At 40.9% G+C, this 15,640-nt stretch overlaps 1 protein-coding gene across 1 annotated transcript in view; it reads right to left on the bottom strand.

The window, feature by feature from the left end:
* The window catches only part of ZDHHC17 (zinc finger DHHC-type palmitoyltransferase 17), a 1,884,000-nt gene that overhangs the window by 83,001 nt on the left and 1,785,359 nt on the right, over nucleotides 1-15,640 (bottom strand). The window lies entirely within an intron of this gene.

The raw sequence follows: 15,640 nt of genomic DNA, 5'->3' as shown, positions 1-15,640 counted from the left end.
ACATTTACCTGACCCGCGCCCTAACCATAACTCACCTAACCCACTCCCAATTGCACACTCACCTTCATTCGCACATGTACCTTAACCCGGTCCATAACCTTCGCTTCACAGTTAAGGAAATAGCGAAGCTGCAGAAACAGCCCACTGAATACTTTCCCTAGGAAAGTATTCAGTGTTCTGCAGCTTCGCTATTTCAAGTGTTCACTCTACTGGGTTCGACATTATAACATTCAAAGTTTTTAGACTTCGATGTTATAATATAGATCCCAATTCTCCATCATGAAGCCAGCAACCACTATTTAGTGATATATGCACCACATAAATTTATTTATTTGAAGTTTAACTGGGTCAGAGGACTGGTACAGAATCCTTTTCAGTCTCATTCCCAGTTCACAAAGCAATACAAATTACAACAAGGCATAAAACAGTCCTAGCAAATCACAATATAAGTATGAAAGGTACATTTACAGAAACACATTAATCGGATATTCAGGTTACACATGTAACATACTACAGATTGAATAGTTTACAAGAAAAAGGCAGAATACAAATTAAGGAAGTCAAGAGAGACAATAGAGAGAATTTAGACAGAATAAGGTAGAAGAGGGCAGAATAAGGTAGAAGAGGAAGTACCTCATTTTAAAAAATATACAGGCAGTAAATACTCCTTCAGCCAGTCCAGTAGGGGACTGGATTTTCCTGCTGCAGAAGCATGTTTTGGTGAAGACCAAGGGCTAAAGTAAGGCATGGAAAAATTAGAACCAGGAAGGCAAAAAATCAGCATTCTTATTGACAGTATGAAAGCACTGAACCGTGCACCTCCACACAGCAGCTAAGCAATGAGTACACTACACTGAGCTATCAGGTTTTGGCCATATATATACTAGGAGCACCCCCCCCCCCCCCACACACACACACCTTTCAGATTTTCATGTTGAGGAAGGCCATGATGTCATTTTAACAGGGACACTGACTCACAGCTTTAAGGCCTAAGGTTCAGTCCTGATCTTGAGTCACTATCTGTGTTGAGTCTGGATGTTTTCTGAGTCGGTGTAGGTCTTCTCTGAATACTCCAGTTTCGTCCTACCTCTCAAAAACATACTGGCTGACTGGTTACTTGAACATGTCCATAAATGGGCATTACATTTACCTTTCTAATTGTGGCCTGGTCTGGGTCATGTAGGAAAAGGACCCATGATCACCAATTTACTTGCCTGAGTCACCATACTGCCCTTATACTTCAAACAAAATGCCCTTTGCACTGTAGTAAATGCTTGCTTTACTAACAGCTCATGTTTATTATGCGCATGCGCCTATTTTCATAAGCTGCCAGAGAAAATTAGGTAATGTGGTACCAGGAAATGCACAGCACTGTTAGGAAGGGTCAATGACTTTCAGTCATGCAAATGGAGGCTGGGGAACTCAAAAGCAACATCCACTGGAGATACCAAGTTCATTCACAACATGAGTGTTTGCAGTCATGGCACAACAACTTTAACCTTTTTAAACAGCTTTAAATCACTTGTTATCTACATATCCTGCTTGCTTCAATCCCCTTCATGAAATGAGGCAATAATATATTTGGCTTATACATGTGACTTTGCAGCACAGACATATATGGAAGAATTCCATATATTTGAATGTTTGTAACATCAAATTTCCACAAGTCTTTAATGCTGGCAGAAGTGATTATCACTTAATTGCTTATCCTGGCATTACTTTGTGGGAGGTTGAGGACTGTGGAAATGCACTTTTCCCCCACTGTTGTGTAGTCTCAGACTGAGTATACATAAGGGGAGTAGGGGTTTTGGGGGCTTGCCCCTCTGCAAAAAAAAAAAAAAAAAAAAGTTGTGTCTGTTTTTTTTTTTGGATTCTTTTGAGATGTGACTTATTCATATCAATGTTTTGACAGTCAGTCTTTTTGCACTTTGATAGTTCAAGACACCCACCCACACACACACACACACACACACACACACCACAGTTCTTTAGCCACCTGTGTACGCATGCCAGACAACATACACAGACACGTATCTGGAAACATTTCACATGGGCTTAAGACCAAGTTAAAATTTCAGAAGTTAGTACTGGAGATCATAAAGTAGGTAGCAGGTAAGTGATACTCAGATACCAGCAATGGGTCTTCCCAGCAACTAAAAATTTATATGGTGCAGCAGAACAAAGAAGAGTAAATGGAACAAAAGTATCCAAAAGAGTATCAAATGGAAATAACGATGACTAACAAGAAATAAAGGGGATTTAGTAGCCGAAGATTGAAGAGATCTGTGTCTACAAAAAGTGTTTACAGATCTATTTTTGAACCCAAAAAGTTATGCTGTTTTGCTCAGCGGGAAAGGTGTCTGGATGAGTGATTTTCTATTATTTTTAAGGAACCACTTATAAAAAGCTGACTCTGGCTACACTGACAGCACTACACTACTGTAAAGCTTGGTGTTATGTATGCCTTATGATCACTGTGGTTATGCTGTTAAGCCCAATAAATATTAACTACTAGCTATTTTTAAAGAAGTGGGACTATGATTGACCAATCCAGGGTGTTGGGTATCTTAAGGCAGCATCCCTCACAGGGTTGGTTGCCCTACCAAACCTAGCCTTGCCCATGGCATGATCAACTTTATTCCACAAAACTGTCAACCTGCTGACAGAATTACAGGCTACAGGTTTATATCCCTGTATAGGCTAGACAGAAGCCATTTTAAAATACAGTAGAGAGTCAATTATCTGAACTAATGGGACCTAGGGTAGTTTGAATAAACTGAATTGGATAAAAAAATTCTAAAAGCTCGTTTTATTTTCTGTAAGCAGGAATACACTTTTCAACCATTCAGCAATTCCAGTGGACAATAAAGATTATTTTTCCCACATGAATGGGCTACAAGCTCAAAAAACATGCACAAGTGAATACGTATAACATTTACATACTCAGACTATGATTTCTCCTACCCGAAAACTTTGAAAGTCTGCGTTCGGAACTGACGTTTTGTATAATCGACTCTGCTGTACAGAACACAAGCAGCTGCAATACGAAATGATGGCCTTGGCCTTCGTGGCTGCTGCAACAATACCAGCAGCACAAGTAAAACAACTTAAAGTCTGTTTAGTAGCAGGAAACCCTTAATGCCTTGAATGAACAAAACAAGTTGCTCAGATTTCTGCGGTCCTTAATTCTATCCACACAGTATTGGTTAAACTGTGAATATTCAGGATTTATAGTAGTGTTTCACTTCAGACTGCTTGTGGAAAACAAGATAGGCAAGCTTGAACAGAATGGCGCATAGACAAAGTTTAGATGACTGAAGAATAGAAAACAGGTGAGTTGTTTTTGAAATAAACTGTTCAACCTCAAAAGCAGACATACACAACATCTGCAGCACTGAAATCATTCACGATAAAGTTACAGTCCCCAAGAAAAGTATTTTCCAGGCTACTGAAACGTGTGCCTTAAAAGCAACATGTGTAAATATTTTTAAATCAGACAAATTAAGTCTTAGGAGAATGAGAATGTATGTGTTTTGAAATGTAAATGTAAGAAATCTTCAAAAGCTGGATCTGCAAAGACTTGTACTAATGAAAGTATGCAGACTCAGATTTGCATTTTAACTTGAGTAACACAACCCTTACAAACATGATTAAATGACAAAAACTTCACAGAAACTGAAGCAATTTTTTTTCTTTACATGATCTCATGTATAGCACCAATGCCTCAAAAAGACTGTTTTGCCTTCACTATTTTTATTCTACTATTCAACTATTAATATTTTTTTATATTCCAAAATGCCATAATGGGTGCTGACATAAGGACTTGATTCTATTTTTTCTTTCCGTCTTGCTCAAGTAATCAGATGGCTCAAATTTGCAATCACGTATATTCTCACTGCTGCGAGTCACTGTTTTCTTAGACTAACTCTAGACACAGTGCTTTTTTTGCCAAATCACTGTCTGCTAAATATAAACTGTTAAAAGATACTCATGGTGCACATCAGTCTTACGATAAACAAAGCAACTATACTACAAGTTTTTATTGGATATTAAAAACTGTATTTACAGCAAGTTCTTATACCAATGCCTGCAATGTCTTATTTGCCAAATATGGCAGCCTTATACAGTAATCACTAGAACTGATAACTGACACTTCACAGATTAGCGACAAACAACTGTAACTTATTGCACAGTCCTTAATTTTCTACAGTTGCATGAATAACCGCAAAAGTTCACTGGCCAAAAATGTGTTTGCTTACTGAAGTAATTAGTACTGCAGTATAAACTATTCCTGCTCATCATATGAAGATTTCTTCAAAAACTAAGTCTTGAAAGAGTTTCACTTTTTCATTTTCCTAGATGCATGCTTTACAGCAGTTTAGGGTGTGACTGTAATACAACAAAAGTAATTTACAGGGCACAGTGCAATGGATGTGATGCATTGTATGTGGGCAAGACTATAAATAAGCTTAAGTGTAGGATTTTATGTCATCAGACAGAAACCAATTCTGGTTGTAAAACAATGCACTAGCCAAACATCTTTCTCTGCAGAGAAGACACACAGATTTTAAGTTCCAGATACTAGATCACATAGACATAGGTGATTTTGAAGGCGATATCCTGAATGTACTGGAAAAACGTGAACTCGTATGGCAATTAAAACTGGACTCTTTCAGAAAGCCTGGATTAAATTATTACTGTTCACTTAAAAGTGTAATGGAACTTAGAAAATTACCACATTCTTTACAGGACTAATTTTATTTTATTTTTCTACTATCCTTATTTAAGTATTGATTTTAGTGTTATTTTAAAAGGAGTGTTCACTACTTTTAGAAGGACACTTTTTTATTGTCCCACACTGGCTAGCACCAAGTTGATGGACTTTTCCTGGTTTAACTTGCTTATTAAATCTACACGCAAGCTTGTATTCTTGTTTTAATTTTGGTTTACTGTTTTTAATATGCATATTAGTTAGTTTTAGTAAGATTTTTTGTAGATATATATATTTTAAGGATTCTTGTACACAGACCTGAAGTCGTCTAGTGGGAAAAAAGTGATCTTTGTTAACAATAATTTATGGAAATAGATTATGCTTTGGACAATATTTTTTCTGGATGCCAAAATATAATTTTTTTGATTGCCAAATATTTCCAGCCATGTATTATAATGTCTTTGATAAATTCACAGACTTTGTTTAATAATAATCTGTTTAATAAAATTAATAATGGTGAGGTACTTTAAAGTGTATGCAGTTTAAATTATTAGGACATTCAGTAAGTAGGGCAGTATTAGCTCGAATAGCACACTGATAACAATGGTGGAAGAGATTGAATTTGTTAACATTTATACCAAAACACTGTTTTGCAACAAAATAAACCACTCCAATACCTGATAAAGTACAGTTGTGTACACTTACCATAAATGTAGATGTTCGAGTGTATTCACTGTTGCAGTCATTACATTTGGGTAATCTGCTGGCAGGTTGCCCTCAATTGGCCTGATTAACAAGTCCTGCGTCGGTTGCTGTCCCTTCTTCCACGACGACAGGTCGTCAGGGGTACAAAACATGCAGCCGACGCAATTTTCATCAGTTTTTCTTGCCCCAGATATCAGGTGCTCCCCAAATGGGGAGTGCAAAAAAAAAAAAAAAAAAAATTTTATATACACATATATATATATATATATATATATATATATATATATATACACACACACACATGTATATATATATATATATATATATATATATACATATATATATGCATGTAATTTAGAACACAAAAAATATACCTCCAAATAAAAGCAAATACACCAAAAATGCTTTTAAGCATAGTAAAAGAAAGAAGAGGTATAGTAAGAGAAAAACAGGGGGCTGGGGGGTGGGTAACCAGGACTGCAACAGTGAATACACTCGAACATCTACATTTATGGTAAGTGTACACAACTAAGTTCTTCGTGTTTCACTGTTGCAGTCATTACATTTGGGTAGAATATGGTTGGGAGGATAGAATTATACACTATTAGGAGCAGCTATAAGGCCCTGCAGGACAGCAGTGGCAAAGCCTGCTCTGGATTTAGAGGAGAGAGGTAAATGGTAATTTTTGGTGAATGTATGAACTGAGCTCCAGGTAGCAGCTTCTTGAATGTCTCTGGTAGGAACCCCTCTGAGAAAGGCTGCAGAAGTAGATGCAGCCCTAGTGGAATGTGATCTGATCCTCTTGGGGACAGGTTTACCATGGTGCATGTAGCAGAAACGAATACAATGGCTTATCCATTTTGAAATAGTCTGCTTTGAAATAGCCTTTCCCTCTGTCCCTGCAGCAAATGCCACCAGTAATTGCTCAGATTTTCTTAGAGATTTTGTCCCGTTTAAGTAGAATCTTAGTTGTCTGTGCACATCCAATGAATGCAAAATCCGCTCACCCTTGTTTGATGGATTTGGGAAGAAGGTTGGCAGATGAATTGTCTGATTAAGAGCCACACTAGATATCACTTTAGGCGTAAAGGATGGAGTGGTCCTGAGAGCCACCCTGTCCGGGTAAAAGATAATAAAAGGCTCCACTGCCATGAGGGCCTGTAGTTCTGAAATCCTTCTAGCTGAAGTGACTGCTAAAAAAAAAAAAAAAACTTGTCTTCCAAGAGAGAAATTTTAGGTCTGCAGTAGCAGCTGGCTCAAAAGGAGGTAGAGTGAGTTTTTCCAACACAAAATTGAGGTCCCATGCAGGAGATGGTGCTCTCCTGGGAGGTCTTACATTTTTGGCCCCTCTGAGGTACTGCTTTAGCAGGGGAAGAAAAAACAGGGGAGGGCTCTGGGTTGTAATGAGCTGAAATGGCAGAGGCATGGATTTTTATGGAAGAAAAAGATAGGTCCTTGTGAAGCATCTCAGTCAAATATTGCAGAATCTGAGGAATATTGGGCATAGCTGTGCTTATTCCTTGTGCTTGGTTCCAGGCACAGAATCTTTTCCATTTGTCAGCATAAGATTTTCTAGTACTAGACCTTCTAGCCTCCAAAACGATATCCATCACAGGTCTGCTGAGGGATGGTAAAGGAGAGATTAAGTAATTAGCCAGGCTGCACGGTTCAGTGTTAGAAGCTAAGGGTGCAGAATCTGGTTCTCCTGCTGAGACAGCAGGGAAGGAGTCTGAGGCAGGTGCCATGGAGATAACCATGACACACTGTGCAGGAGGGGGTACCAGTGTTGGTGCAGCCAGTCTGGAGCAATCAAAATCATCCTTGGTTTGTCCTGTTTGATTTTTAGTAGTACTTTGGAGAGCAGAAGCAGAGGGGGGAAGACATAGACTGATAGGTTTTTCCAGCTGAAGGACAGAGCATCCACTTTCCAGGCTTTTGTGGGGAGTCCTTGTGCAAAATTTGTCCAATTGGTAGTTCTGGAGAGAGGCAAACAGGTCTATATCTGGGCTCCCCCAACATGTTAAAAATCCTTGGTTCCAGTTTCCACTTGTGTGGGTCCATGAGTTTTCTGCTTGGTCCATCTGCCAGTGTATTTAATTTTCCTGGCAGGAATTGAGCTTGTAGGTGCACTTGGTAGCTCAAGGCTGTGTTCCACAATGCCATGGCTAGTCTGCAGAGGGGGTAAGAATGTGTACCCCCCTGCTTGCTTATGTACCACATAACAGTGGTGTTGCCCATCTTTACCATTAGTTGTCCTGGAAGAATGTGGTCCTTGAAGGCTGTCAGAGCATTCTGTACAGCTAACATTTATTTTTGATTAATATGCAGGTGCATTTGACTTGGGTTCCATTTGCCCTGAATGCACTTCCCTGCCAGGTGAGCCTCCCCATGCATATTCTGATACGTCTGTTGTTCGGGTTTGGGCAGCAGGGGGTGGTGTGAAAGGTAGTCCCTTGTACTGGTGGCAGGCCTCTGCCCACCAAAAGAACTCTAGGCGTAGGCAAGGTATGATAGGAATGATTGTTTCTAGGTCTTGAGAATGTTGACACCATAGGCTTTTTAGATACCACTGTAGTTTCCTCATATGCAGTCTTGCATATGGAATTAGAAGAATGCAGGAGGCCATGAACCCCAAGGCTTGCAGTATTTGTCTTGCGGATAGCATGTTTTTTGTGGCCACTTGTTTGAAGTAGGTTGTCAAATGAATTTGTTTCTCTGGCGTATGGTAAGCCATCTGGGAAGTTGTATTCAAGCTTGCTCCCGGGAATATAATTTGTTGACAGGGTACCAGGTATGATTTCTTTTTGTTTATGGTGTACCCCAGACAAGTTAGAACCCTTTGTACAAAGGCCAGATGAATCAAAAGTATGTCCTGGCATTCTGCCTGAGTTAGACAATTGTCCAGGTATGGGTATATTTGAATATTTCTTTGCAGTAACTGGAGCTAGGCACTTTGTGAATACCCTGGGCGCAGCAGATAAGCCAAAGGGCAGTGCAGAGAACTGATAGTGCGTGTAGCCTGCTTTGAAGCATAGGTATCTTCTGCAAGATTCCCTGATTGGGATGTGCAGGAATGCTTCTTTTAAATCTAGTGTTGCCAACCAGGCATCTTTGCCTAGCATAGGAAGTAATTGGTGAAGAGTCAGCATCTTGAATTTTGGAATCTCCAAAAAGATGTTTAGAGTAGACAGGTCCAAGATAGGATGCCATGAATTGTCTTTTCTGGGTACCAGGAAAAGTCTTGAGTAGAAACCTTGTCCCTTTTCCTCTTCTGGTACCAGTTGAATAGCCCCCATGCTTAAGAGAGAAGGTACTTGTTTTTGGGCCTCTGCCCACTCATTTGGGGGTAGGTCCAGTCACCCGCTTGGTGTTGGTAACGTGTGGAAGTGAATCTGTATCCCTGGGACAATATATTTAAAACCAATTTGTCCTGGGTAATGAGTTCCCAATTCTTTGCATGAAGAGCAAACTTTCCCCCCAAAGGAGAAGTCAGTTGATAAGTGCTTGGAAATTTTAAAAGGAAGTCATTGAGACAGTTTACCATAGGGGGGAGTCTTATTATTCCCAGATTTGGAAGTGGAGGCCCCCACACCGTTAGTGTGTCCCCTGCGACTGAAACCTTGTGTTTTTGCTGTGTCTGGGTTTGGCTTGAGAAGACCTGGAAGGGGCTGGAAAGGACCAATTCTTAGAGGGCCAGTGCCTACTAAATCTAGGTGGCTGAACGTGTAAAAAAAATCTTTAACAGTTTGCATAGATTTAGCTTTATCTTCCATCTTTTTAAGAACTTCCTCAGCCTTGTTGCCAAACAGGCAGTCCTGATTTAAAGGAGCATCCAACAATTTAGCTTTAACATAATCAGGCAAAGATTGCTCCTTAAGCCAAGCATGCCTTCTGAGCACAGACCAAGTAACAGCAGCCCTGCAAGAGGCCTCTAATGAATCAAAACCACATATCAAAGTATGTTTTCCAACTTGTTCAGCAGAATGCATTAAATCCTGTAATTCTTTTATTTTCCACACAGTCAAGAATCAACATCATTTTCTGTTTAAGCAGTCCAATAACATGTTGCTGATACTTTAACATATGATACTGGCAGTTTAAAGCCCTAATGGCCAAGGCTGCAGAAGTGTAAACCTTCTTACCCCATCTATCCAGCGCCCTGGAGTCTCTATCAGAAGGGGTAGGATTATTAGCAGTAGAAGCTTTAATGCCCCTGGGCCCCTATGAAATAGTCTCTGGATCTGCAATAGGATTTTTAAAAAGAAACTTGTGGGACTCAGGGACCCTGTAGTATCGGTCAGGTTTTCTGGGAGCAGGAGGCAGGGAATCAGGGGCCAAACTAGATTCCGAAAAAGCATCATCAACAATGTCTAGTACAGGAGGAATAGCTAAAGGCCTATGCTGACGTAGGAGAAGGAAATCCCTAAGTCTCTTTTTTGAATCAGAAGAATCCTGGCTTTCCCAGTGGAAATGCTCCCTTGAGTATGTAAGGTTTCCCCAAAAAAAAAATCCTCAGGAGGTGAAGCAGAGGGAATTGAGTCCTCTGCATCAGAATCTTCATAACTAGATAAGGGCAAATCCAGATCAACAGAAGAATCAGAAACAACAGAATCCTGATCAGAAGATTCATAATCAAATTCAGTCCTAGGCCTCCTAAAACAGGGGGTTGGCTACCCCTGATAAGTTATTAGATCTTCAGCCATTCTTATCATTTGTTTTTTAGGCATAGATGCCTGAGCATGTGGCCTGGGCGTCGTTTTTTTAGGCATGGATCGAGATTTAGGCCTAAGTAAAGAAGGAGGCGTCGGTTTAATATGCAAGCCTGTAGCCCTGAATACACCCTCAGAAGCCAGTACCTGCACAGCAGCTCCAGAGCCATCCAAGGTAGAGACATCCGCAGGTTCCACAGTTGAATCACGGCATACCGGACTCCGAATGGGTCTCAGTAGAGGCCTGCAAATCTGTAGTAGCGGGTATCAGGGGCTGCGAAAGTGCCTCACTGAGTACTGGTGAACTGGTGACTAGCTTAGGAGAAGCGTCGTCAGCAGCTTTGGACCTAGGTGGCCTGTCTCTGTCTTTATCTTTGCTTTTTTTTTCGGAATGTCGGTAGTCGGGTGGCTTACCGAAGACATATCTGGATAATTGAACCAAGCAGCAAAATATTTAGAAGCGAAAATGTACAGATGACGAATAGTTTGTGGTTTAAATAAGGCACAAAACAGACAGCGAGGTATGTCGTGGTCAGGTCCTAGGCAAGGAATACAGTACGAATGAAAATCTTTATGAGGTATTTGCTTTCCACAAGAAATACAATTATTGACTTTTACTGACATCGGTTTAGAGCAAGAAAAAGTTTCCCCAACGGGGTACACAGCTTTAATTGAAGACTTCAGTTTTGAAACTCGAAAACGAAAATTTCAGGAGTCGGCCGACAGGCACTTGCGAACTGCTTCTGCTTCGGGCACAGCACGGCAAGAAAGACGGATGTAATGGAGTCGGCTGCATGCTTTATACCCCTGACTACATGATGTCATGGAAGATGAGACAGCAACCGACGCAGGACCCAAGACTATGATAATCAGGCTGACTGCGGGCTACTGCAAGCAGATAACCCGAATGTGATGACTGCAACAGTGAAACACAAAGAACATCCGGCAATGGGCGATGTCGTGGTCTGGGCCTAAACAAGTGACGCAGTATGAATGTGAAAGTCTCAGTGTGAGATCTGCTTTCCACAGGCAAGACAATTGTTAACTTTTTCAGACATTGGTTAGTGCAAGAAAAAAGGATCCCCAAAGGGGTACTTAGCTTTAAACGTTTTCAACTGTGATCCGAGCTCTGGTAGTGACTGACCGGCACACTTACGAACTGCTTCTGCTACGGGCTCCACAGCAAGAAAGACTAGTGTAATGGCGTCAGCTGCCTTGCTTTATAGCACTGAGGACCTGACGTTAGTCTACAGGCAACAGCAGCTGACGCAGAAAAACGGCCGAGGGCTACCACAGCAGGGATAACCCACAGGTTATGACTGCAACAGTGAAACATGAAGAATATCCTGTTTTTTTTTCTTTTTGCTTTAGTTGCAATTTCACTAGAATCAATAATTACACCCAGTCTGCAGTGAGCCACAAATGCTGGACATCTGTCTTTACAACAGAAAATTAGATGCCAAAGTGTATATTCAACACAGACTCTTTGCTCTAGTAGTGACTTACCTATTAGATGATAAAGTACCAGCAATTCTCACTGTCTGCAATCAGACAGAAAATTAGCAATTCACTGAGTAATATATAAGTTGGTAAGCTTATCAGGAATAACTACGTGTAAAATCAGACAGAATGCCTTAGCAAAGTCAAGGCAAGTGGCATGGACAGAATGGTCCCAAAAATGGCATCAGTCGCAGTCACACCTTCAAAAAAGCAAATCAAATTAAGCAAGCACGACCTATTCACCACTACTTAGAACTAGGCAAATGCCTCACTACACAGAATGTTAAGTTGATAAGAGGAAAATTTTCTGATGCAAGAGTTAACTCAGCCATCTATTATGTGTAAACCTTCTGAAGAAAATAAGCATTAATAACTGGTGACAGACCATTCAGGTACAGAGATGGAGAGATTACACTTGGTTGAAGGATACTAGTTTTGGTGCTTTGATAGTAATTCTCTGAAGAAAGAAAAGATGGATGAACAGCATCTCTCAAACTATGACTACCTTGGCTGTTTGCCTTTCAGACAGCACTTTTTATTGTACAGTAACAACAAAAAGAAAAATCTGTTATATCCCCCGAAATCTCAGAAAACCCAGTATGCAACCTATACTGGGTCAAATACAAACCAAGCAGAAACTTCACAGTGTGGTGGGTGTGAAGTTCACTCCTTGAAATACGTTATGCACATAGTTTACTAATAAAAATCAAACTTTCTAAAATACATACTACAAAATAATAAAAGTAGGTACTCTACAGTTGAGTTAAAAATGGGATATCCTTTATAGAAACACACAAACAAGCAATTCTACTTCAGTATAATGAAAAGCATTACAGGCATTCATTATTTATATATAAATCGGGTTATTTGGAACAAGGGAGTGGTTACAGAGGGTGGTTCTGTTAAGAGCAATAAAAGCATTAAATTCATTCATTTAACCAAATCCCCCTTTCCCCTTAAAACCATAGTGTAAACTGAGACTGTGCTACCTTAAGAACTGAAAAGTACAGTTGTGTACACTTACCATAAATGCAGATGTTCAAGTGTATTCACTGTTGCAAGTCATTACATTTGGGTAATCTGCTGGCAGGTTTCGCTCAGTCAGCCTGAATTCCAAAGTCTTGGGTCCTGCGTTGGTTGCTGTCTTTTCCATGACGTCAGGAGTATAAAACATGGAGCAGACGACATTTTATTTTTTCTTGCCCCCGATGTAACCAAATACACCACATAGGCTGTAGAAGCTAAAGAAGGAAACAGACTGTAGAATGACAGGGGGATGGTGGGAGGGTAATCTGGACTGCAACAGTGAAGACAATCGAACATCTACATTTATGGTAAGTGTACACAACTGTATTATGTTCTTCGTGTTTCACTGTTGCAGTCATTACATTTGGGTAGAATCTCAAAGCTATGGTTGGGAGGCTGGAGCTAAACAGCATTAGGTGAAGCTATAAGGCCCCGCAGCACTGCGGTGGCAAAGCCTGCCCTGAACTTAAAGAGTAGAGAGGCAAATGGTAATGCTTTGTAAAGGTGTGAACAGAACTCCAAGCAGCAGCCTCTAAAATGTCCTTGGTTGGTACTCCTCTGAGAAAGGCTGCTGAAGTAGCTGCAGCCCTGGTGGAGTGAGACCTAATGCCCTTGGGCACAGGTTTGCCATGTTGTAAGTAGCAGAAACGGATGCAATGGCTTATCCACTTTGAAATTGTCTGCTTTGAAATAGCCTTTCCTTCTGATCCTGCAGCATATGACACTAGTAATTGTTCAGATTTTCTTAAAGCTTTAGTCCTGCTCAAGTAGAATCTTAGCCATCTGTGTACGTCCAAGGAATGCAGAATTCTCTCCCCTTTGTTCTGCGGATTTGGATAAAAAGTTGGCAGATGAATTGTTTGGTTAAGAGCCACACTGGAAACAACCTTAGGCATAAAAGTAGGATTTGTCCTCAGAGACACCCTGTCTGGGTAAAATAAGATAAAAGGCTCTACAGCCATGAGGGCCTGTAGCTCTGAAACTCTTCTTGCTGAAGTAATTGCTAGTAGCAGAGTGGTCTTCCATGACAAGAACTTTATATCAGCGATAGCAGCTGGCTCAAATGGAGGCAGTGTGAGCTTTTCCAACACATAACTGAGGTCCCATGCAGGTAATGGTGATCTTCTAGGAGGCCTTAAATTTGTGGCACCTCTAAGATACTGCTTTAGTAAAGGATGAAAAAAGATTGGTGGCTCTGTATTGTAATGAGCCAAAATGGCACAGGCATGGATTTTGATTGATGAGAAAGATAGGCCTTTGTCAAGCATCTCAGTTAAGTATTGTAATATCGGAGGAATATGTGGTTCTGCTGTATCAGTCCCTTGTGCTCGATTCCAAGCACAGAATATCTTCCATTTGTCAGCATAAGACTTTTTAGTACTAGGCCTTCTGGCTTCCAAAATGACATCCATCACAGCTTTACTGAGAGGTGTTGTTTGTATGATTACAGGATTAGCCATGCTGCCAGGTTCAGAGGCTGTAGTTGATAGTGCAGGATCGGATTGTTTTGCTGGGACAATGGTTGTGGTTTTTGAGGTAAGGTCCAAGCTGGGTATTGAGACCAGTTCCTTAGGACTGGGTACCAGTATTGGCGGGGCCAGTCTGGGGTAATTAATATCATCTTTGGCTTCTCTTGTCTGACTTTTAGGAGGACCTTGGGTAGAACAGGCAGAGGAGGAAAGGCATAGAATGACAGTTCTTTCCAACTGAAGGATAGGGCGTCCACTTTCCATGCTTGTCTGTGATAAGTCCTTGTGCAGAATCTTTTCAATTGATAATTTTGAGGAGAGGCAAATAGATCTATGCCTGGGTCCCCCATTTCTTTGTTATCATGCTGAAGACTTGTGGATTTACTTTCCACTCGTGAGGATCCATAAGGTTTCTGTTTAAATCGTCTGCCAGATTGTTTTGTTTTCCTGGCAGGAATTGAGCTTGAAGATGTATTTGGTAGGTCAGAGCTGTGCCCTACAGTGCCATGGCCAATCTGCAAAGGGGGTACGAGTGTGTGCCCCCTTGCTTGTTTATATACCACATGACTGTGGTGTTGTCCGTCTTTATCAGTAGCTGTCCTGGATGAAGTAAGTCCTTGAAGGCTGTTAGGGCATTTTGAACAGCTAGCATCTCTTTCTGGTTGATATGTATATGCATTTGATTTGGTGCCCATATGCCCTGAATGCATCTTCCTGCCATGTGGGCCCCCCCAGGCATAATCTGATGCGTCTGTTGTTAAGGTTTGGCTGGCAGGGGGTAGAGTGAAGGGTCGTCCCATGTTTTAGTGACAGGCCTTTGCCCACCATAGAAACTCCTGTTGTAGGCAGGGAATGAGAGGAATCATTGTTTCCAGACTGTGTGAATGTTGACTCCATAAACATTTTAGGTACCATTGAAGTTTCCTCATATGCAGTCTTGCATATGGAATTAGTAGGATGCCATGAAGCCCAGAGCCTGCAGAATTTATCTTGCAGAAGACTGGGTTTTTGTTGCCATCAGTTTGAAGTAAGTAGTCAGTTGCCTTTGTTTGTCTGGTGTGAGGTAAGCCATCTGGGCAGTTGTATTCAAGCTTGCACCCAGGAATGTTATCTTTTCAGAGGGTACCAGCTGTGATTTCTTTTCGTTTGTGTACCCTAGGCATGTTAGAAGCCTTTTCACAAATGCCAGGTGTCGTAGAAGAGTGTCCTTGTTCTCTGCTTGAATGAGACAGTCATTCAAGTAAGGATATATTTGAATACTTCTTTGTCTGCAAAATGCAATTACTGGTGCCAGGCACTTTGTAAAGACCCTGGGCACAGTAGATAAGCCAAAGGGCAGTGCAGAGAATTGGTAATGCATTAAGCCAGTCTTGAATCTGAGGTATCTTCTGCATGACTGTCTTATTGGGACATGCAGGTATGCCTCTTTTAGGTCTAAAGTCACCAGGCAAGCATTCTTGCCCAGCATGGGCAGAAGCTGTTGCAAAGTGAGCATTCTGAATTTTGGAATGTCCAGGTAT

Source organism: Protopterus annectens, chromosome 11.part0, assembly GCF_019279795.1.
Source record: "Protopterus annectens isolate FY-2018-M chromosome 11.part0, PAN1.0, whole genome shotgun sequence".
Lineage (NCBI taxonomy): Eukaryota > Metazoa > Chordata > Ceratodontiformes > Protopteridae > Protopterus > Protopterus annectens.
This window is presented reverse-complemented; position numbering and strand designations above follow the sequence as displayed.